This window comes from Suricata suricatta, chromosome 14, assembly GCF_006229205.1.
Source record: "Suricata suricatta isolate VVHF042 chromosome 14, meerkat_22Aug2017_6uvM2_HiC, whole genome shotgun sequence".
Taxonomy (NCBI): Eukaryota; Metazoa; Chordata; class Mammalia; order Carnivora; family Herpestidae; genus Suricata; species Suricata suricatta.
In genome coordinates, this window is record NC_043713.1 from 88,286,793 (window position 1) to 88,307,952 (window position 21,160).

The 21,160-nt window shown below is 60.4% G+C and overlaps 1 long non-coding RNA gene across 4 annotated transcripts; it reads right to left on the bottom strand.

The window, feature by feature from the left end:
- Positions 1 to 6,819: 6,819 nt before the first annotated feature.
- On the bottom strand, positions 6,820 to 11,150 carry LOC115278112. Of its 4 annotated transcripts, none has more exons than XR_003902704.1 (4): positions 10,367 to 10,531; positions 8,611 to 8,827; positions 8,297 to 8,433; positions 6,820 to 8,199 (listed from the first exon to the last, which is right to left on the bottom strand). It is a non-coding gene; the product is annotated as an uncharacterized LOC115278112 (long non-coding RNA). The 4 variants fall into 4 exon arrangements; XR_003902701.1 differs by having other exon boundaries at positions 8,297 to 8,484; XR_003902702.1 differs by lacking the exons at positions 8,611 to 8,827; positions 10,367 to 10,531 and adding an exon at positions 10,890 to 11,150 and having other exon boundaries at positions 8,297 to 8,484.
- Positions 11,151 to 21,160: the final 10,010 nt, after the last annotated feature.

Below are 21,160 nucleotides of genomic sequence, written 5' to 3' on the forward strand. Positions count from 1 at the left end.
CGTGCGAGGCCGGCCCCGCGTGGCCGTGAGCACGCGCTCCCTCACACGGGCGGGCCTGCCCTGGGCGCCGCGGCCGCGGGAGGACGATCCTGCCGGCAGGAAACCAGGAAGGAGCAGGGACCGGGGCCCAGGGCAGGAGGCGCCGAGCTGCGGGTGCGTGCGCTCGCCTGCGTGCAGACGGGACCTCGAGACACGAATTTAATTCCCGCTAACACCTTAGTCAAAGGCTCCTGTCAGGGGAGAGTATCCGATCAGCTCCCAAAATGAGCAATTAGAGAAATTGCCTTCTAAGTGAAGAGCCTGTGGCAAAGTAATTTAATTCGGGAAAATAGAATTGACGGCACAGGCAGCTGGCAGGACGGAGAAGGTGGGCTGCTCCCCACGGTGGGGGTGGGGGAGCCTGGGACCCGCAGGCACCGGCCCACCGGGGCAGGGACCCCGCCTCAGAGGGCGGCCGGGGTCCCAGCGGCGCCTCAGCCTCAGGTTCTGGTTCAGGACCACATGTTCTGGGTTTCCCGCACGGCTCGCCGGCCACTCGGCCCACAGAGCAGGGAACGTGGGGGGCCGTGGGCAGGAACCCCACACATGGTGGTGTGGCCGCAGGGTGGCGAGGTGGAGTGGGATGGCGGCCGGCAGCCCACAGGGGCCATTCGGGGCAGGAGCGATAGCCACCCCCTGCTGGGCGGACCGGCCAGCGCCAGGGGCCTTCATGGGCTCAGCCCGAGTCACAGCCCATGCCCACATGGCCAAACACAGGCTGGACTTCACCCCATGTGCCCCTGGGCCCAGACTGTAGAGGCCCCAAGGCGGGGAAGATCCCTCACCAACCTGGGGCCCCTAGGGCGGCCTGGCCCAGATGATTGCGGGAGAAATCAGGGTAAACTGAGGAAACAGCCTCTCCCCTGTTCTGCTGAGCCCTCTCATCTAGACCTGCAGAAAACAGGATCCTTTCCACCCAGGATGCCAAGACCTCTGTTGGCCATCGGAGTCCCTGAACTGAAACCTAGAGTCACTTTCCAGGAGTGACACCAAGGAGGGGGCAGCATCACTGGCTCCTGCGTTTCATACCCTCCATCCAGTCACAGCCCACCGGCTCCCTGGGAAGCTCCCCGGGGGTCTCCCCGGCCCCCCCAGGACACAGCTGCCCGGCCAGCCCTCAGCCTGTGTCCCCAGGGAGCCACTGTGGGACAGGGCCCCTCCTCCCTGTGCTCCTGCAGCGGGTCAGCCCCATTCAGAAGAGACTGGAGCCCTCCCTGCCCCCCTCTCCCCTCCCCTCTCCCCTCTTCCCCTCTCCTGGGCGACACCCCAGGCCCACTCTGGCCCAGGTGCTGGGACGGTGGCCTCTCTGCACGGCCGTGGGTGAGCGCCGTTAGAGATGGACGACACGGTGGAGGGCCACGTGTCCCTTGTTTTTCAGGAGCCCAGAAGCCTCGGGGACCAGCTCTGTCACCCAGGCTCATCAGTTACTCCAGTGCGGGAGCATCCAGGCCACCACTCTCTCCATGAGGATGGCCACCCTGGGGTCAAAGCAGCCACCAGGAGGGTCACCCCGTGTCCCCACAACAGGAGAGCGCTGGGGCCATGAGTCCTTCCTCAGACAGACGGTTCAACCACTGGCCTGGCACCTGGGGCTCCAGCAACGGGTTTCGGCCAACACCTGCCGGGGAGCAAAGTGAGCGGCAGAGCTCGTGGGGGTGACGGGGGGGGGGCGCGGGGGGCCCCGGGGGTCAGCCCACCACAGAGCAGGGCACTGGGGTGGGGGGCCCGCGGGAGGTGAGGTGACCCAGTCACACTCACAGGTTCCATGCTGGATTGGGACCGAGGGTTTGTGTACCGAGGACACTGGCGGACAGTGGGAACGCTGGGCTGGGAGCAGGTCGGGCAGCAGCGGGGGTGAGGCCGGTGGACGCGTGGCTTCAGGTGGGAGGAAGGATGTTCTCGAGGCTGCGTGAAGGTGTTGACGAAGGCTCAGGCCGGGACAGCGGAAGCCGGCCCCCGGGGAGGGCTGGGGCCCCAGGTGCTCAGTGCGCTGCGGCATCCCGGTGGGGACGCAGGAGGCCTGCCGGGCGGACGACAGCGCAGCTCGGACCAGGAGGCGCCCTACGTGCAGCAGCCTCGGCCGTGGGTACGCTGCACGTGCAGAGGGGACGGCGGGGGGGGGGGGCCCAGGGCAAGGCCCGGGGACCTTCTGTGTTTAGACGTTTAACAAGGAGGAGGGAGAGCTGTCCAGGGGACACAGAGGAGGCCTGGGGACAAGAGGTGGAGGGCCCGGGAAGAGAAGGGCCGGCCCACGTCCGCATCTCTACACGGTGGCTGATTCCACCTGCAGGCTGGACGGCATCCTGAACCACATCCCCAGTGTGCGGCGGCCCTAAGTGTGGAAGACAGGTGCGTCCGAGCAAAGAAGCTGTCGCCCCAGGGCCAGATGCTCAGGGACGCGGCTCCTGAGACGACGTCAGACTCTCTGGCTCCTTCACATCACCCACTTAGCGACCAGACCCCAGCACTGCCCACGGGGCCCCGCCCCCAGCCTCGGAAAAGGTGGGACTGCTTGTCTGGTGGGCCCACAAGCCACACGGTCATTTCCCATTGGCAGAAAACACAGAGGCCCTCCGTCAACAGGGTGACACCATGTTTTCGTGCCTCACCCCTGCCCATCAGGGGCTCTGTCATCTGACCACGGCCATTGAGGCCAACGCACTGTGCAGCTGAGTCCCACGAAGCTTCCCCACAATGGCCTGTTACCTGAGTCCTTCGAGCCAGGCCCGCCCCCGGGGACCCACGCTGCCCACACTGGGCTGGGGGAGGCTCGGGACTGTCCCCGCCGGCCCCACCGCCTGCTCCCCCATGGCCTGCTCCCCACGGCTGCTCCCCCACGGCTGCTCCCCACGGCTGCTCCCCACGGCCTGCTCCCCAGGGCCTGCTCCCCAGGGCCCGACTCCTAACAACCAGCTGCCATCAGTCCCAGGCTGGCTGGGTCAGCCCCTCACAGGAAGGGTGCTGGGCTGGGCTGCGCTCTGTTGGCTCCCGTTCCATCCCAACCTCATCCACAGGCACTGGGGACGTTTTTCACGGTCTGAGTAAGAAATGACAATTCTGACTCCTCCGCCGAGACCGGTCATAGATGGACCAGAATATCTCTAGTCATGGCAAAGCCCCAAAATCCATGCGGCGTGCCGAACCGGGGCCTCCCGCTCAGCTCATCCGAGGATTTTAAATGCAGGAGTTCCCGGAGCGAAACCTCACGTGGGCCCCCCCGGAGCTCGCCCCCACGCCCGGCGCTAGCCAGCACCTGCTCTGCGGCGAACACAAAGCAGCCACGGCGGGGCTTCTCCGTCCAGCGGGCAGTATCCAAAACGAGGCTTCAAAACACATCACACGCGATATTGCCTCTCATCATAAATTATGTACGTTTCCTTAGAAACAACACAGAAATTAGAACGAGACGGCACACAATGAACATGAAGTATGCGTTTAATTCTATCATAAGTAGACTTAGAAGTATTCCCAGGATGGCTTGAAGTGATCACTTGTGGAAGAAACGTCTCTAACCCGTTTTTACTTCTATCTCATTTGTCCGCTGGGTGGATTCCCTATGAAATGCAAACCAAACAATTACAGCGGAACCTGCATCGCATGCGGCTGGAGGGAAATAACCCCAAATCCCAGTGGAATTTTAATTAGAACGAATGCATCTCAGAGCTGCACTCCGGAAAAATCTACAGCAGGACTGCGATGCCATTACAGAGGACCTTCGCTTCACACTCCTGTTTATCTAATTTAATAATCCAGGCCAAGGGTGTCTCCTGGACTCTTTCTCCCTTCACAGCTCCTACCCGCTGAATTTCATAATAAAACAGAAGCGTCAGACCATCTGGTTCCAGGAAGAGGCCGTGACAAATTAACCCACAGGGACTCCGGCGAAGTGGAAAAACCAGCCACCGAACATCAGCAACCCGGCTGCCCGTAGAGAGATGCCGAGAAGCCCAGTAAGGCTGGGAGGCCCAGGCGGCCCGGACGACCCTCAGCCCCTCCTGCTCCAGAGAAAGCAAAGCGCCGAGGCCTGAGGGCGGGCGGCTCAGTGTGCCCTCGCGGAGGGCGGCCGTCCGCCGCTGTGATGTGGCCACGCGTCTGCAGCCCACGCACCACAGGAGGACGAACAACTCAGAACTGAGTGAGGAAGAAAAGCCACGCTCGGGCGGAAGAGGCTTCCACAAGCCCTCGAAGGCTGTCTCCAGCCCTGTGTGACCAACAGATGTCAGCATTTGACCAGCGAGTGTGTGCAAAGTAAGCCGCTGGGTCCTGTGAACACACATGGAGACTGTGACCTTGGGCCACAAGCTCGGTCCCCGAGGCACTCACACTCCACCCGGAAGTGCCCGGCACCGTGATGACTGAATTGATGATCTTCTGCGCCTGTCTCTGCGTTTAGAGTTTGCAAGCACCTGGCCATCGTCGAGGTGGCCCGCAAGCCCGTGGGGTGAGTGTTGTCACAGATTCTCACACCTGTAAGGACTCTCCAAGGTCAGCTAACCTGACCCCCGCTGACCCTCGGGCACGTCTGCCGGCACAGGATGAAGCGAACGTTCCAAGGCGAGGACGTGACCGGCCGCCAAGGGCCCTGCTCTGCGCCTTCGTCCCTGCGAGCGCCCAGGCTGGTGGGACGGCTCGCAGGAGCGTGTCCCCAGGAGGCCTAGAGACTCCGCGGCCCGAGGGGGGCCCGGGGCACCACGGGCATGTGACGCGGAACCGGTGAGTGCCGGCAGGACTGGGAGCAGTCTGGCGAGGGAAGAGCGGTTGGAAAGCCGGTGAGGTCGTGCCGGCGGTCAGCGAGGGCGCAGCCGCACGGCGGTGAGATCCAGCCGCCCAGCCGCTCCCGACGCAGCCGTCCCCTCGCGCTTCCGAGTCGGACCTGCCTCGAGGGAGGGACACGGGAGGCTCTGGTTCCTGCCCCAGAGAAGGCGGCCTCGGCCCTCTACGCGCATCTGCCCCGAGACCTGGGAAAGTCTCAGCCAAACAGGTGGGGACTGTCAGCTAGGTAAAGTCGGAGAAAATAATGGGAAACAAAACACAAGAACCCCTGAGATGGCGGGGGGCGGGGCCGTGCGAGCCGGGGGCTTGACTTCGGCCTTATCGTCAGTGGTGCTAGAGATTTGCTGTTTGAGAACTTTCATTCCTCCAGAAATCACAAAATAGGAGAGGGGGACATCACAGGAAAATAACTGGGCTTTTTGGGTCCAGGGTGGGGTGTAGATTGGGTGTAGGGGGTGGGCCGCTGGAGTCAGGGGTGGGGTGTAGGTATGGGGGGGCTCATGCGGGCCGGGGGCTTGTTTGCTCCAGGGGCCTCTCCTGATATTTAAAGGCCATTGAAAAACCTCCGGTGACAAACCCTATCTCTTAAGCCCAAAGGCTCCTGATGTTCAACCATAACAATACTTTCTCCTGTGGCTTCTGGAATTGTTGATTTGCAGAGAAAATAAAACCCTCTCCCACTTTAATTTTGGAGGGACTACAGTCAAAACCCTAACAAAACTTAAAAAATCAAAGTAAATTCTGGGGACGGTGCTTGTTCCTCCTTCCATCAGACTTGCTCTCTTCCGAGCACGGAGGATCCCCCAAGCGAAGGGAGCACAGTTCGCAGGGGCCCGAACAAGGGCGCCGGCCCTCAGGACGGTGTTCCCAGCCACCCCTCCGACGGGGGCGACCCGGCAGCCAGCCCGCCGCTCTCAGCGCCTAACTCGACGGTTCACGTTGAAAATTTAATTCTCCTCTGTCACTTGGCCCAGACAGCACGTCACTCTGAACGGCATGAAAGGAATTCTTAAATGCAGCTGAGATGTTTGGGAAAATTTTCTTCTCTGAATCTCACTAGGAATTCTTTTCCTCAAAACCCCGCATGGGGAGCTGTGCACAGAGAGGCTGGGGCGCGGGGCTTTGCCACGGACCTGGCCACGTAAAGCTTCGGCTGACGGAAGACCCTGGCCGGCACACCCCTCAGGCGTCCACGGCCACCGCGAGCGGGGGAAGGCAGGCTCCCGGGGACAGGCTCTGCCCCGCAGTGACCGGCTCCCGGCCCTCGGCTGGCGGACTGCAACCCGAGCTCGGCGCTGTCACTGCGTCCCTGGAACTGATGACCGGCCAAATCTGTGCTGGGCAGGACGGCCGGCGCCCCCGGCCTTGCACCCCCTGGTGCACACGTCCCGTGCATGCCCTGATGCCCGGGTGCGGGGAGAGACTTTGACGTGATGGGACTGCACTCCTGGAACGAGGTGAGACGTTTGTTGTTTTCTGTTTTCTGTTTTTACACCAAAGGGGATGTTTCCAACATAATTGAGGTTGCTGATCGGCCGACGGGGGGCTCTTTTATAGAGAATCCAATGCGCGCGTGCACTGAGCCCCCTCACCAAGTGGAGACCAAGGTCACAGGACAGGCCACGGGCCCGAGTCACGCAGGACGAGGGGTCCGGACAGCCCTGGCGCCCCCCGGCAGGATGGATGACAGGCTGGGCATCAGGGAAGGACAGGTCATCGGTGGCGCAGCCATCCCGCTGCTTTGCTCTCTGCGGTCCCCCCAGCACACAGCAGGCAGTCAGATAATACCTGATGGCAGGACGGAGCCACGAGCAGCGGGGACGCACGGAGCTCTGTGTGGATCTCACATCCCTCTTTCCGAAGCGCTTAAAGCGCCCCCCCCCATCCCCGTCTTCACGTGAGCTCAGGGCCTGAGTGTGACTGGCCCAGGACGAGGTCATCCCCGGCGCTCAGCGCTGATCGCGATCACGGATGAGCCCGCAGGCAGGACAGCGGGAGAGGCTTGGCATCTGGGATCGGATTTTATTTTCCGCTAAAATTGCCCAGGGCACGTCTCCCGGGGAAAGGTGAGTCACCCCAGAGCTGCACCCTTGTCCCCGGGGAAGGATGAAGGCCAGGAAGAGACCTCCCAGAGAGGGTCCTTTCTCCTCCTGTCGCCTCGCAGCCACCCCACAGCAGGTGGGCACCTGAAGCTCAGGACCCACTCACGGCGAGGCGGGGCCACGTGCCGGCTGCCCCTGGACAGAAATGAGGGGTGCCTGGCCATGTGGGGGCCCAGCAAACGCTTCCGAGAGGAGGACCGCCCAGCCAGCGCCTAAAAGGACACACAGGGGTCAGCCACACGGATGGGGGGAGCGAAGTGCCAGACGGAGGGAAGCGTGTGCAGGAGGGAGCAGCCCCCCCCAGGCACACGGCAGCAGCTTGGGGGGGTGTGACATGAGGGCTGCGTCTCGAGGCGTGTGGGGAGGTGGGGGGGACCTGTACGCAGAGGTGGCCCCATGTGCTGTGAGAAGTCTCTCCCTGGCTGGCAATGGCTCCTCAACACGCGTCCCAGATGGACAGCACTGGTGTCACCGTGGGGTGACCGCAAGGACAGCCTCCCCGGAAGTACCCAATCCGAGCCTGCACGGTACATGCTCCGGTGATTCATAAGCACCTGGGTGTCAGGAAAGGACTGAGCCGAGGCTGTTGCAATGATCCGGGCCAGAGACGACGCTGGCTCTCACCCCCAGCAGAAGGGCTGGAGCCCACAGACAAACGCCAGCAGGTGGGCCCGCGGGCCCGGTGTTGGATGGGAGACGGCCAAGTTCCCAGCCAGGGAACCACGGGCTCGAGCCTAAAGACCTGGTTTAGGAACAAGGCGGTCCTTGGGGACTGTGGTCAGAGTGATCCCAGGGGTGAGGGGCAGGTGGGGTGGGGCAGAGACCACATTTCAGAAGCTGAGGGAGGAAGAGGCCACAGGACAGGAACACCGTGGGGACATCCACCTGAGAGGAACTGGACTGTGAAGTGCAGGGGGTAGGAAGGCGGGGTGGGGAGCTGCCAGGTAAGTGTCGGCAGCACCAGTGCTCAGAGCGGGACCAGGGTTGACAGCGGACAGCCGGTGCGCAGGAAGCTGGTCACCGGGAGGGCAGATCTGCCCCCTGGGCTGCTCTCTGTGACATGGGGCCAGGGCCCCTGCAGGGCCTGCGGTCGGAGAGGCAGGCAGGAGGCCGGGAAGGTCCCAATGGAAACGGTGGAGCAGGTGCAGGCTGCAGGGGGTTTCCAGGGATTCCCATTCGGAAGCAAGACTGAGGCGTGCAGGCGGGGTTTCCTCCAGCAGGAGGTGCCTCCTTTGACATGGGGGGGGGAGCCGTCTTCCAGCTCAAGCCGGGGAGGCAGTGTCGTCTAGTGGACAGAAAACACAGGCTGGAGCCAAATCCCAGGGTTTGGAACCCCCACCCCACCCGGAAGCCTGTCAGCTGTGACCTTGGCCTCGCCTTACCTGGCATCACCACGCCGATGACACAGGTACTGTACGGCGCACAGAGCAGAGGTGAGCGTGGCTCCTGTGGCACTGACACCGTCCGGAGGCGGGCTCTTGTGTCCCCCGGAGGCCTGTGCGGTACTTTTTTAATACCGCTAAGTACAGGAAGAAAACGCCACATGAGAGCCATGAATTTTCAGCTTTTCCTGGGAATAAAATGGGATACGCAGGGTTTATTCTTCCCTGCTCGTGGGCCGAGTCCCCGCTGCCCCCTGTCAGTCAAGTGCCCTTCCACATCCCGGTGGCCATGGAAACCACATCCCAGCGTGTACCTTCCCCCGCTCCTGTGCCCCGGGCTCTGAACCCTGCAGTGTGGACGCGCTGACACGGGTCTGGCCTCCCAGTGAGGCGCCTCGTCAGCTGCCAAACACTGTGAGCAGCAGCTTTGTTTGCGAACATTTGAGTTTGTGCCTCAGTATTAGAAGAGCCAGGATTCTCTCTGGCCTGCCCTTTGAGGCCGTGGAATGTAGGGAAAGTGCAGGTTCTTTCCTGTGTGCAAGGAAGTGAGAGGAGACCCGTGTTAGGACCCGGCAAGGGTCCCAGCGGCCGAGTGTGTTAAGACGGACCGGCTCAAGAACGGAAACAAGACTGCAGGGGCGGGGCAGGGGGGTGTCCCACACCCTCGGAACGGAGTCCCAGAGTCACCTGCTGGTCACACGGAAAGTGCCCGACTTCCCCAGCTTGTCTGAGAATCTAGTCAGTGAGTCTCTGAGCACCTCCGACCCAAGCGGCAAAGTGTCCCATGCCTACAGGGAGCCCAGCGTCAGGCTCGTGATCAGGTCCGAGCAGGACCAGACCAAGCGTTACGAGATCGGAGCTTTCGATGAGTTCATCATCTGGGAACGGGCCCTGACCCCAGACGAGATCACGATGTACTTCACAGCCGCCATTTGTCAGTGGGCACAGGGGGGTGGGCTCGGGCCAGCTCTGCCCGTCTCTGGGAGGACAGGGCTCCTTCTGTCTGCCTCCCTATGAGCACTTCTCGCTCCGCGCTCTCCTGAGGCGGCCGTCTGCACTGCAGGCTGCCAGGCATCCTAATGAGCCTCATAAACACAGCCATTTCCCAAGAACACCTGTTCCCTAGGACGGAGGAATTGGCACCTTAACGGAGACACACTGAGACGGATATTGTCTTGCTGATCGTTATGGGGTTTTGAGGTGTGCGTGATGGATGATTATAGAACGTTTGGGGTAGTGATTACTCTGGGTTCATTAGTGCATCTGAATACATTTGATCTAGAATTTCACCACATGCGTCCTATGGGCCGCCTCTGATGGGCCTCACAGAAGGTCGAGGACGCCCCCTTCCTGCGCAGCGCGAGGTGGTGCTTCTGAACTGCCCCCTCCCCGCCGCCCCAGCACGTGGACCAACCTGCAGATCCTCCTCCCCCCAGGATAAGCCATGGGACGTGGGGACGTGGGGAGCCTCTTCTCCCTTCTCCAGCTGAGACCCCCCTCATCAGTGAGGTGCCCAGCGCACGGGGTCTATGCAGACAAACTGGAACAGTGCACGCGGGGCCCCTGGCAGACGCTCCGTGCTCGCTCCGTTCCCTCCACCGGCCCCCACGTTGCCCTGTAATTTTCTCAGCAGACAACACGCATTCTCTTCTTAAAGTACTGCTGTTGCTTATGAGTTTCCATACGCAGTCGTCTGCCAGAAAGTCTGCCGAACTGAGAGCCAGAGCAGCAGGGCAAGGTCAGGGCTAGGAAGTGAATGGTCGGGGTCCCAGACCACCGCCTGCCCTTGCTCAGCTTCTGAACTTGAGTGCCTCACCTGACAGGGAATCGGAGGTTTTCTAATTTCAAGTGACAGAAAATCCATCTCCAGATGGACTTAGGTAAGAGAGGAGGAGGAGGAGAGAAGTCGCTTTAGGGACGGCTCAGTCCAGGGGCTCCGAGGACCCTACCAAGGATCCTCACTTAATTTACACTCCCCTGCATTCCCGTCAGCTGTGTTTCAGCCGGGGGTGGGGGTGCGGGACCGCCTTCGTGGAGCTCGGGAGCCCGCCTGGTGTCCCAGAGGCCTACCTTCACCTCTCAACAGCCTCAGCACAAGGGAAACATTTTCTTCTCAAACAGCTGCTAAAAAGCGATGCCGCCTGACTTGGCAAAGGTGGTCTGTCATCTCCAGGAGCCACCCGCTGTGGCAGGGAAGGCAGAGGCGGGGCAGGTATACAATATGCTGAGCGGCCAGGGCGGGGTCACCAGCGACCTCCCTGAGACGCCGCGGGGTCGGGCTCACCGGAAACACCGGGAAGGGAAGGGACTCCTAGAGAGCGTCAGATGGGCTGGTCTGAAGGCGGAAACATCTCGTGCAGACAAAAACAGCATGTGTTCCTCACACCCTTCGATATTTCCGTCGTTTGGCTTCCACTGTGAAAAGTGAAATTTGTTCTCTTTCACAGAAGCGACAGAAGGACTAGAGAGAGGGTCCCACAGGAAAAAAAAAGTCAATCTCCTGCATTCTATTGCCTAGGATTCAGAGAGTTGTTACTCTGAGACCAAGACGCCATTTATGTTTCCATGATCGAAAGCCTCAAATAAATCCCACCTTTCTGACAATCCGTGAGCTCTAGTCTCTTCGGAAAGAGCTCGTTTCTAGGCACCATCACAGCACACCTCCGTCTGCAGAACATGTCTGGGCTCAGCTGCGTATTGCGTCCGTGGCGCAGAGAGCCCTCCAGGACGCCCCTCTCCTGGGTCACCGTGCCCTCCACGCCCTGCAGAGGTGACGGTGGTTCTGGGGCACATTCAGGAAAATCCTACCAACACATATCCTGGGGGGCACACAGCCTGCTCTTCTTCCGACCCAGTCCACGTGCATTAGAATCCCAAGCGTCCCGCGGTTACAACGACTAAATGGGTCCCTGTTGCGTCACAACACACAACGGTGCCCGCTACAGGAACTTTCCACGCATTTTCGCATCTCGGTTTTCCCTGCTGAGCACAGATCGGGAGTCACGGGACAAACCCACGTGTCCGCACGTCCCCAAGCGGAGGGAGGCGTCATTAGCTCTCCCGCACGCAGGGGAGAGGAGTCCGATCCCGGGTTTGGTCTGATCATGTGCAGAGCACACGCGGTTCCGGGAAACAGGCCCACCGGGACGCACAGATTACAAGGGGCCCAGGGCGTGGACACGGACCACAGCCTGACAGGTGCTACAGAGAAAGTCCTGCGCTGAGGGAGCCGAGTGACTCCAGTCAGAGAAGCCGGGGTGTGGGCCGGGCCTTCTCTCTCTGCCAGCTTCAGTCTCCCCACGTGGGCCGCGGGGACAGCTCCACCGCCCAAGGCGGGCAGCCCGGAGGCGGGTGGCCGCAGGGGCCAGGCTCTGCCGCCCTGCTCGTGTGTGGCAGACACACCCAGTCCCCCGCAGGCCTCAGACCTCCTGCTCCAAGCCCAAATGGCTGCAGCGACACTCGCCCCTCACCCCACACACCGCGTCAGGACAGAACCGAAGGAACGCGGTGGCCCCCCTTGCGACCAGAGGAAAAATCTTTCCCAGACAGCCCCTCGCAGTTCATTGGCCAGGTGTGGGTCACATGACAGCATAGACCAACCACTGGGCAAATGGCACAGGATTGGCACGATGGATCAGCCAATGATGAGAAGCTATGGGCAGGGTCAAGGCTGCCCGGCTGAGGACGTCCAATCTCCCCACAGGAAACGGTTCTGGAGCAGGTGTACCGTGGAAAGAATGTTCCAGAAGGCCGCATCCTGCCCCCAGGGCAGCTCTGGGCCGCACTAGACTTGCCCTAGGGCCACACACTCCTGGTTCCGTGGTTCCGTGGTTCACTACTACCGGCGCCGTGTCTCTCCTGGCCTGTGGCGACCGAATGCGTGCGGTGTTAGCGGACGGAACCAAGGAGCCTGCGCCGCAAAGTAGCGGAGCCGTGGAGAATCGGGGTCTGGGGGCGAGAAATGGGGAGAGACAGACTGCAGAAGAATCAGAGTGGGGGGGGGAGGACACGGGGAAAGGGCGGGACAAGCAGGAGAACCAGGGTATGTGTCAGGAGGAAGCACATGGGGACAGGGGAGGATAAGCAGGAGTCAGGCCAACGCTAGATGTGCACACGACTCTACGTGAACCCAGGTGAGCGTGGATAAAGATGCCCACATGGGAGGGGCTTCCCAGAAGCGTGACCAGGCAGCTAGGACACCCCCATGCTGCTTCCTGAGGACGGTGTCACCCTCCTGTTGTCTGTGTCCGAGCCGGGGCTCGGATACAGGAAGCACGTCGTGTTTCAGTCTCACTGACTCTCGCTCCTTCGTTGCCGCAGGAACACATCGAGGCGGCCTGTCAGGGGCTCAGCACGGAGACGTCTCCTCCTCTCCGGTGCGGGGTCCAGCACGGTCAGTGGGGGTGCCCTCCACGCCATGACTCAGGGGCCTCGGCTCTGTCCAACCCAATCTGGGGCTCCCAAGGTCAGGCTGGAACCTGCACATGACTGTGAGGCTCGCAGTGGCCCTTCGTCTCGGTGCAGACGGTCTGGAGCCCCTTGGCCTGTGTGGCGGGGCAGGACTCACTCTCCCGCTCCTCTGTGTGACCTCTCTGGTCTCCTCCCCGTCTGGAGAAACGGGTGTGATGTCACCCCTCTCCTCAGGTGGTGGTGAGGACGGACGCTGGCCAGGATAAACACACAAGAAATGCTGCTCACCGTTATGTCCGACAGCAGGAAGGTGGCAACAGGACGGAAGCTGGTTCCTGTGCTGGAAGCAGCCGGTGGGACCGTGATGCAAGTTCGGTTTTGTTGTCGATGCCTTTTTGTGGACAGTCTGGCGGTGCTGGGAGCTCCACCCCAGCCTGTGGCCCGCAACCTGGGGCCCAAGGTCACCAGCGCAGTCTCCTTTTCCACATGGAGAGCAGCTGTCCTGTCCCTGGTAAGCACCGCGTGTAGGGGGCCCAAGGGCTGAGCAGAAGTGGCCCCCTGTCGAATTTAATCCTGATGCACATCTTTGCTGTGTATTACATGGCACTCGGTGTCTCCGCCGTCCTTTCCTAGGGCGGTCTCAGGCTGGGTGAGGGGCTTCAGCGCTCCGTGCCCTGCCCTGCCCCAGTCATTCTCCTGATGACGGAGTGGCCCAGCTGGAGGTGGGGAGGCCCTGGCTGTTCTCCCCGTGGGACACCCCTGCGTGCTTCCTGGCGGCCCCGCTCTTCCTCAGGGAAGCATGGGAGGAGCCCTGATGCAGCGCTGGGGCGGTGCGGGGGCGGGGGTGTGAGCAGTGCTGAGGCAGTGCTGGGGCAGGGTGTGGGTAGTGATGGGACAGTGCTGGAGCAGGGGTGTGTGCTACGCACTGTACCCCCGCCCCCCCCCCCCCGCCACCTTTGTGGACCAGCACAGCCTCACTGTGCTGACTCGGGGATCCTGGGTCTTCCAGACTATTTTTTGGAGAAAACTCATTGTTGAAGGAGGGAAACATGGGCCTTGTTCAATGTCAGGACAGCCGGGGCGCGGGGCTCACCCCCACGGGTGGAAATCTCAGTGGGTGCTTTGGAGAACTGAGCTGGGAGGTACCCAGGGTGCAGACGAGGAAAGAAAAAGCGAGTGGCCAAGTGGCCAGGGTAGGGGTTACAAAATTCCACGTGGCAGGAACATTGACACAGTCGTGTTTTTTTGAACGCCTACTGTATACCGAGTCAGTGCTGTCTCAGCTCCGCGTTGGATTTTATGTACCGGCGGTGGGGGGGGGGCGTGGAGGGGTATTTTCATTGCGTCATCAACGGCAGGAATCCCAGCCTGAAGCGCCTGAGGCGAGGCGGACTCATCCTGCGTCCCCGTGGTTCACCAGGCCCGTGGGTCCTGCCCCGCGTCCCCCTGATGGGCTCTGCGCCCCGGGCGGCCGCTCCGCTCTCCCCTCCCAGGCCTCCTCCCTCAGCGCCGGTGTCCCTGATCCCTCATTCCTCCCCAAGGTTGTCCCCCCTTCCTGGACCCGCCCGGTCGTGCACTCATTCCCGGACAAGCAGGGTGGCCTGAGGGAGGCAGCGTGCGGTTGACTCAGACTACGTAACAGAGTTTACTTCCCAGCCACAGATGGGGCCGTCACCTGGAGGGGAACTGAGGGCCTTGACCAGCAGGAGAACAGGGGGCAGCCAGGCGGTGGGACAGCAGACGTCCCCTGACGTGCAGTCAATGTGCCGCCCCAAAAGTGCCACTTGCACACGCGGGTTATTTTGGGCTGAAGGCGAGGTATGAAGTTATAAAGAAGCGGATACGGAAGAAAAAAACCCTCCTCTGCAGCTGTTTGCCTAAATCCCGGACGTAAACTTGGAGGTGTCTCTTGCCCCTTTCTCCGGGGAGGGAGAGGACTCATCTCCAGGGACAGGTGTGGCCCCTCGCCAGCCCAGGGGTCGCGCCAGCGGAGTCTACGTTACACTCGGTTCAGGGACTGGTCTTCTCTGTCGTTCCCCGGACGCTTCCGTCCCCACGATTTGCTGCGCCAGAAACCCGGGGGTCCTCGGCCTTTCTCCCAAAGCGCAAAGCGCGGTCTGTTAGTTCACGCGCTGCGTCAGCCCAGCGACTGGCCGCCCTTGGAGCGGCACGTCCCCGGGTGCTCCTGGTGGGCGTGCGGGGAGGCTCCCTGTGTTTCTCCCGTTTCTCTGTGGTGAGTCTGGTTCCCGAGGCCCAGCCGGTGGAGCTTCGGGGGGAGAGAAAGGATTTCTTATTCTTCCCCCCGCAAAACCCCACTGCTCTTTATCACGCCATTTTATAATCAGGATAATTAAAGTTCAGATGGTGTGAGTGGCCTCCCCAAGGTCACACAGCCGGTGGCATGAGACCGCAGAGATTCTGTCCCCAGGTGTGTGGGCTCTTTCTGTTTTCCAGCGGCTTCTTGGGCCGTTCTGCTGGGCCGTAACTAAATTGTCTGTTACGTGTGGCCAAGGGGTTGTATTTCATCTTTCTGGGTATCCCTGGAGGCGTCAGAGCAGAGCATTAAATAGAGTAGGGTTCCGCGATAGAATTGAAAACTTCACCCAAAAGGATCACTGGCTCAATAATTTGAAATTTAATATTAGGTTTTAAGCCCATTTTCTAGCTGAATGCCCTCCTTTGCCATTTTGCAATAACGTCCCTTTTATTTTCAAGGATGGCGGAGGCAGTGAGCTCCAGAGTCGCTGTGAGGCCTGCACATAGTTAGCAATGTCCCTGGGGGAGGCCACCCCCGCCGTCCCAGGGCTCCTTAGGCTCCTTGCTCACCACCATCCATGCCCCGTGCAGACAGGCGAGGGCCCCTCCTCTGATCTGGTTTCTCATTTAGGACGGCTGTCGCTCCCTGCGGTCACACGGAGAGCCTCTGGTGGCGGGCAGGGGGCCGGCGGGCACGCTCCTCCTCCAAGCGCTTCTTCCTCCTCTCTGCCTGGCAGAAAAACCCCTCCAGTGGCAGCGAGAGCCGGTCTCCAGGTGCTGACATTGAGCTGAGGGCGTCTGAGACCAGGTTGAAGGTTTCCAATGGTGGCTACAACCAGGAACCTGTGAGTGGACAGGAAAGGCCTGTTTTAGGGGCAGGAAAATGTGTCTTCTTGGGGAATGAGGGTAAATTGGCCAATTCTGTTACCTTGTGTGATGGTCCGAGGCGGTGAAGCAAGGCCTTCTGCCTGAGAAGCACTTTTGGAGCGCAGACGGCTGTTACGGTGGCCCTGTTGTACCAAAGCTTCGCTCCCTTCTGTGGCAAATTTCTTTCTCGACGGGTGAAAATGCCCAGGTAATTGGTAATGCAGCTGTGAGCGGTCTACTCACTTTTTTGAAAATTTTTTTTAATGTTTTATTTATTTTTGAGACAGAGAGAGACAGAGCATGAGATGGGGAGGCGCAGAGAGAGAGGGAGACACAGAATCTGAAGCAGGTTCCAGGCTCTGAGCTGTCAGCACAGAGCCCGACGCGGGGCTCGAACCCATGGACTGTGAGATCATGACCTGAGCCGAAGTCGGATGCTTAACTGACTGAGCCCCCAGGCGCCCCCCCCCCCACTCACTTTTTTGAAACGTTCTTCTTACCCGACTCAGCAACATTCTCACAAAAATAGTTTCATATCTCGAGCCACTGCAGCTACAGCTCACGGGTGTCCCTGAGGATGTCCCTGAAAAGCTTGTTGACGCCGAGGTTGTGATCTTACCAAAATAGTTACCGAGAAGAAGGCGAGTGTGTTTGGTAACGAGAAAAGAAGTTAAAAGAAGAACCTTTGCAAGAAGCTTAATTCTGTTCCATCCACACATTCATTCTGTTCCATCCACCCGTCCACCCGCTGCGTCCGTCCGCTCCGCCTACTCCATCCATGCATTTTATCCACTCCATCCAGTCCCCCCGTTCTGTCTGGTCCTCTCCGTCCGCTCCGTCCCCTGCACCCCACCTCGTCCATCCCTCTCGTGATTACTAAGATCCTGCCGCGTGCCGGACGCTGTACCCACACAAGGTCCCCTTTTTGTCTCTACAGCAGTCGTCCTTCCGTCCCCATCTCTGAAAAGTCCACAGCCACTGATGGAGTCATAGATTGCTGATGGCACGAGGGGCAGTGAGGACTGTCACTCTGAGTGCTGTTTCTTCGGTCACTAAATTATGGGACTCTGCTTCCCTGTTGAGAAAAACACACACACAAAATTAATATGATTCACAATGAAAGCCAGGGAGCGTGACTCCTTGTGGAGGCACGAACCTCATGGTGTTAAGTGTGTACGTGATTCTCTGACACCGTCGTGACGGTAAAGGTTTCATTCTCACGGCTCGTTACTGTTCGTGTCGCTGGAGAAGGCAGGGTCTCTGCATGGAGAGTCACCATGTCACGGTCCCCACGATTACGTTGTGTCAGCGAGGCGCCCTCCACCCCCTTTGTCTCGTTGTGGGAAACCCGGAGGCGGTGCGGCGTGGCCCCCTGTGGCCCAGTTGCTGGGCTGCTCAGGTCAGGTACACGGAGCCGTGTGTGCTAACAGCAGCCTGCATCTCCCAGCGGCCTCAGGTGGTTTGACTTGGTTCTTCTGTGAGTTCTTACCAGTTGTTGAAACGTGTGGACGAGTCACCAGGCCCTGGTTGGCACGTAGGCAGGCTGGAAACCCTGCTCGCCCTTTCCACGTGGACCCGTGTCCTCACGCAGGGCCGGGGCTCCCGGGTCCGAGGGTGCAGAGTTCCCGCCCAGCTCTGGCACAGCCTCCCCGCAGCCGCCGCAGAGGGTGCGCAGCTGGCTGGGCCCCGGGTGACAGGAGTCCCTCCGGGTGGGGTTCGGGCGTGCTGGAGGGAAGTCGGTGATGGGAGGTGACCGGAGATGCAGGTGCAGGCAACGTGCTGAGCTCGGGGCCAGGTGGGTGTGGGCCCAGATCGTGCTCTGGTGACCCTTCAGTGGGCGGTGCGTAGGTCAGCGTTAGGCAGGGCAACGGACAGAAACGTGAGTGTGCGCACCTGCAGTGAGGGCCACGGAAGCCACCCATCAGACCCTCCTGGGCAGCTCCGGGGGGCAGAAGCCAGGCCCCTAACGCCTCCTTTCCTCTCTGAGTGGGACTGATGAATGTTAGCGGAAAGTAAGATGAAACGTTTGGTTTATTATTCGTAACAGCCCCGGAGCCGGGCTCTAAACTAGTTGAGCCTCTCGCAGCGTTTTAAACCTGTACCAGCTCTGGCAGAAGTGAAAATGTAATCTCCTCGGGAGGTGCCGTCTGGGCCCCTCGGGGGCCGTGTCTCTGGTCAAGGAGCTGGTTATCCGCAAATCTTCCACCCACGGATGCGTGTTGGGGAAGTCTGCCTTGCGGTTTGTGTTATTAAAACAATATTTTTCCCAGCGGAAGACCATTTGAGAGAGAGACACAGAGAGAGAGACAGATTACTTATATTGATCATACGCTCTTTTGGTCAGACCGGTGCTATAAAGCAGTTTGATAAATTATCAGGGAGGGTTTTTTTTCCTGGCTGTGGAAAATGTGTGTCTCCTGAGAAATGCCATTGGAGACAAGCAGGATGGTTAATGCCCCACCGTTAGCGAGGACACGGCTGTGAGCCCCGGGCCGGCCTGCCGGAGCCCTGGCTTTCCCCGGCAACTCGGGAGTGGGAGTGTGGAGGCCACGGCATGCAGAGGTCAAGGGGTCGCTTTGGATGCCATGTGTGACGCCCAGCTCCTTCCTTACACGGAGAGCGATGGCATGTCGGGATGTGGTCTGCAGAAAGTCTGCATCGGAGGAAGTCAACCCAGAGTGTCTGGGGTAGGTGATTGTAACCTGTGTATTCCATGGGCAGAGGCACCTGGAGAGAACATTCCAGAAGGAGGTCCAGAGGCAACAGACGGGACGCTTTTGTTGCAGATGGAGGACGGAATCAGACGCAGGAGCTCGGAGGCCCCAGGACGGGTCCCAGGCGGAGAGATCACGGTCCTGCATCTGTGCCGGGACCGCCCCTGAGGCATCCGCTCCACGTCGAAATGAATCACGGTCTCCGGAGGAAGCAGGGCAGGCAGCCGCCAGAGCCCACGGAGGCTGGACAGGAGGGCCAGAGACTCCAGCGGGCAGTCCGCAGGGGGCAGGATCTGAGCCCCGGAGACAGGACGCCGGAGTGAGGCTTTGTCTCCCGCAGCTGTCAGAGGAGCTGGGTGAAACCCAGAAGGACGGTCCTGTGACACCCTAACATGAGAAAATGGCCATGCTGTCCCCTGGTGCGGTGATGGTCTGGCTGCGCCCAACCTGGACCCCCCGTGGCCTGTGGGGAGAGCCTCAGCCTCTGCCCCAGGAAAGGATCATGAGTCTGAGCTGACTCGTGGCCCAAGAAGTGCTTGGGACTGAAGGGTCATGAGAGGCACCCGGGTCCCTTGGGGGGCTGCCGCAGACCACGGCCGCTGGGGTGAGCATGGGCAGCGGCCGAGGACTCCGCACGCCCGGGGCTGGGAGTGCGAGGTCGGGGTCAGGAGACGGCCACCGGCACGTGGTAGCAGGGGCCAGAGAGGGGCCGTCAGCTTCCCAGGAATGAATGTCATCCGGGCTCGCGAACTGCATCTTTCATTCTGCTCAGTGGAGAACCAGCTCTGGGCCCAAACAGAGTCTGCAGGCGGCGGACATCTTGACCTGCAGTTACCGATTAGGAGCCGGAGGCTGAGCTGGGGCACGGGGACACCGCGCTGGAGGACCCCCTCTTGCAGGTTCAACCCGCCATGTCCTCCCTGGTCTGACCTGCAGACAACCTGGAGCCGGCGACGGGGCCAGGGAGCACCTGATCCTGTGCTAGCAGGTGGGGGGTGGGATACGCCTGTCCCCGGGGGTCTGCCCCAGTATCGGGACTGTTCTGAAGAGTAAATTATCATATAAATCAGCGTCATACATCAAGCATCCCATCTTAAGTCACGCGACCAAGTCCTGTTTCATCCTAACAGCTAATGAGGAAGACACCCACGGCCAGTTCCCACAGGGAGTCCATGGAGGCTCAGAGAGGGTCGGGCACTTCCTTGAGGCCACACAGCAGGTCTGGGGCGGCCCTGGGAACAGAACCATCCCGTGGTCCCAGAGCCCAAGATCTGCCTACCGGCTGTTTCCTGCCTCCTCAGCCTCCCACCTCTGAGCACGTCCAGCCAGGCGCTGGGCTCCTGCCGTGGGCCTCGGAGACCGCAGAGAGTGGGGCCGCCCTCTCCTCAGACGGACCCTCCGTCGCTGCCCGGGGGGTGGCCCCTGCTGGATGGAGGGGGACATGGGAGGAAGCGGTGAGGGAGCCTCCAGCACTGAGTTCAGGAAAGATCTTCCTGGTGCCACCATGTTCCTGCTGACGGGTGTGGGCCCCGTTATGCTGTCCTGTCAGGGCCGCACAGGACACGCTCGCTCCTGACCCATTACCTGCACACGCGAGAGCCTCTCTGTGGGAAAAGTCCTAGAACATCCCTTGGCACTTGATGAGTCCTTGAGAAACATTCATTAGAGAGCTAAGTTTATCTAAGGCCCACTGTGATTAGCAGGGCCACACGTGCAGTCATTTACTACAGATGCACCTAGTGGATTCTCCTTGTCCTTCCCCATCCCCCTCGTGATTCATCACATCCTCACATCACCATGACATCACCGTTACCATGACCACCACCACCATCCTTATCACCATCATCACCCCCATCGGCATCATCAACATCACCATCACCACCTACACCATCATCACCACCATCAAGACCATCACCATCATTACCGTGACCACCACCACCACCACTGTCACCACCACTGTCCCGGCATCATTATTCTCACAGGTAACATCTGTTGCACACCCCCTTTACACGGAGCTGGGCTGCGTCCTTTGCACACATTCACATACCTCGTCTTCCTGCCACTCACCTGTTGAGTGAGCTGAGTTACCCACAGCTCTCGGGAGAGATCTTACCTTGGATACGACACATCCGATAGTAATTCTTCTGCATTATCCGCCAAGTAGCGCCCATTGAGTGCTCACTGTTTACCAGGAGGGATAAATTACCCGTGTCGTTCTCACAGTAGGGGGTGTTGTCATCCCCATTTTCTACACGAGGCAGCTGAACCCCCAAGGAGGTAAACTCACTCCCCCCAACACCACCCAGCCACGAAGCGCAGAGCCTGTGTTTGAACCAGGGAGTCTGGCCCCACAATAGGGATCATTAGGACCACCCTGCTCCTGGACACAGAGGCCACGACGCTGTGACACGGCCCCTCCTCCTTGCACAGACCGTCTCCCAAGTGTCTGGAGACCCAGCAAGTAGAAGAGCAGTGGGGCAAACGCATGGTCCTCAGACCGTGGAATGGGAGAATTTTGCACGTAGATGCGGTTGGCTGGGAAGCCGTGTCCAGGGAGCCGACACTCTGGGCACAGGGCTGGCCGCTCCTCAGACGATCGTGTGGGCTTCTGAGCAGA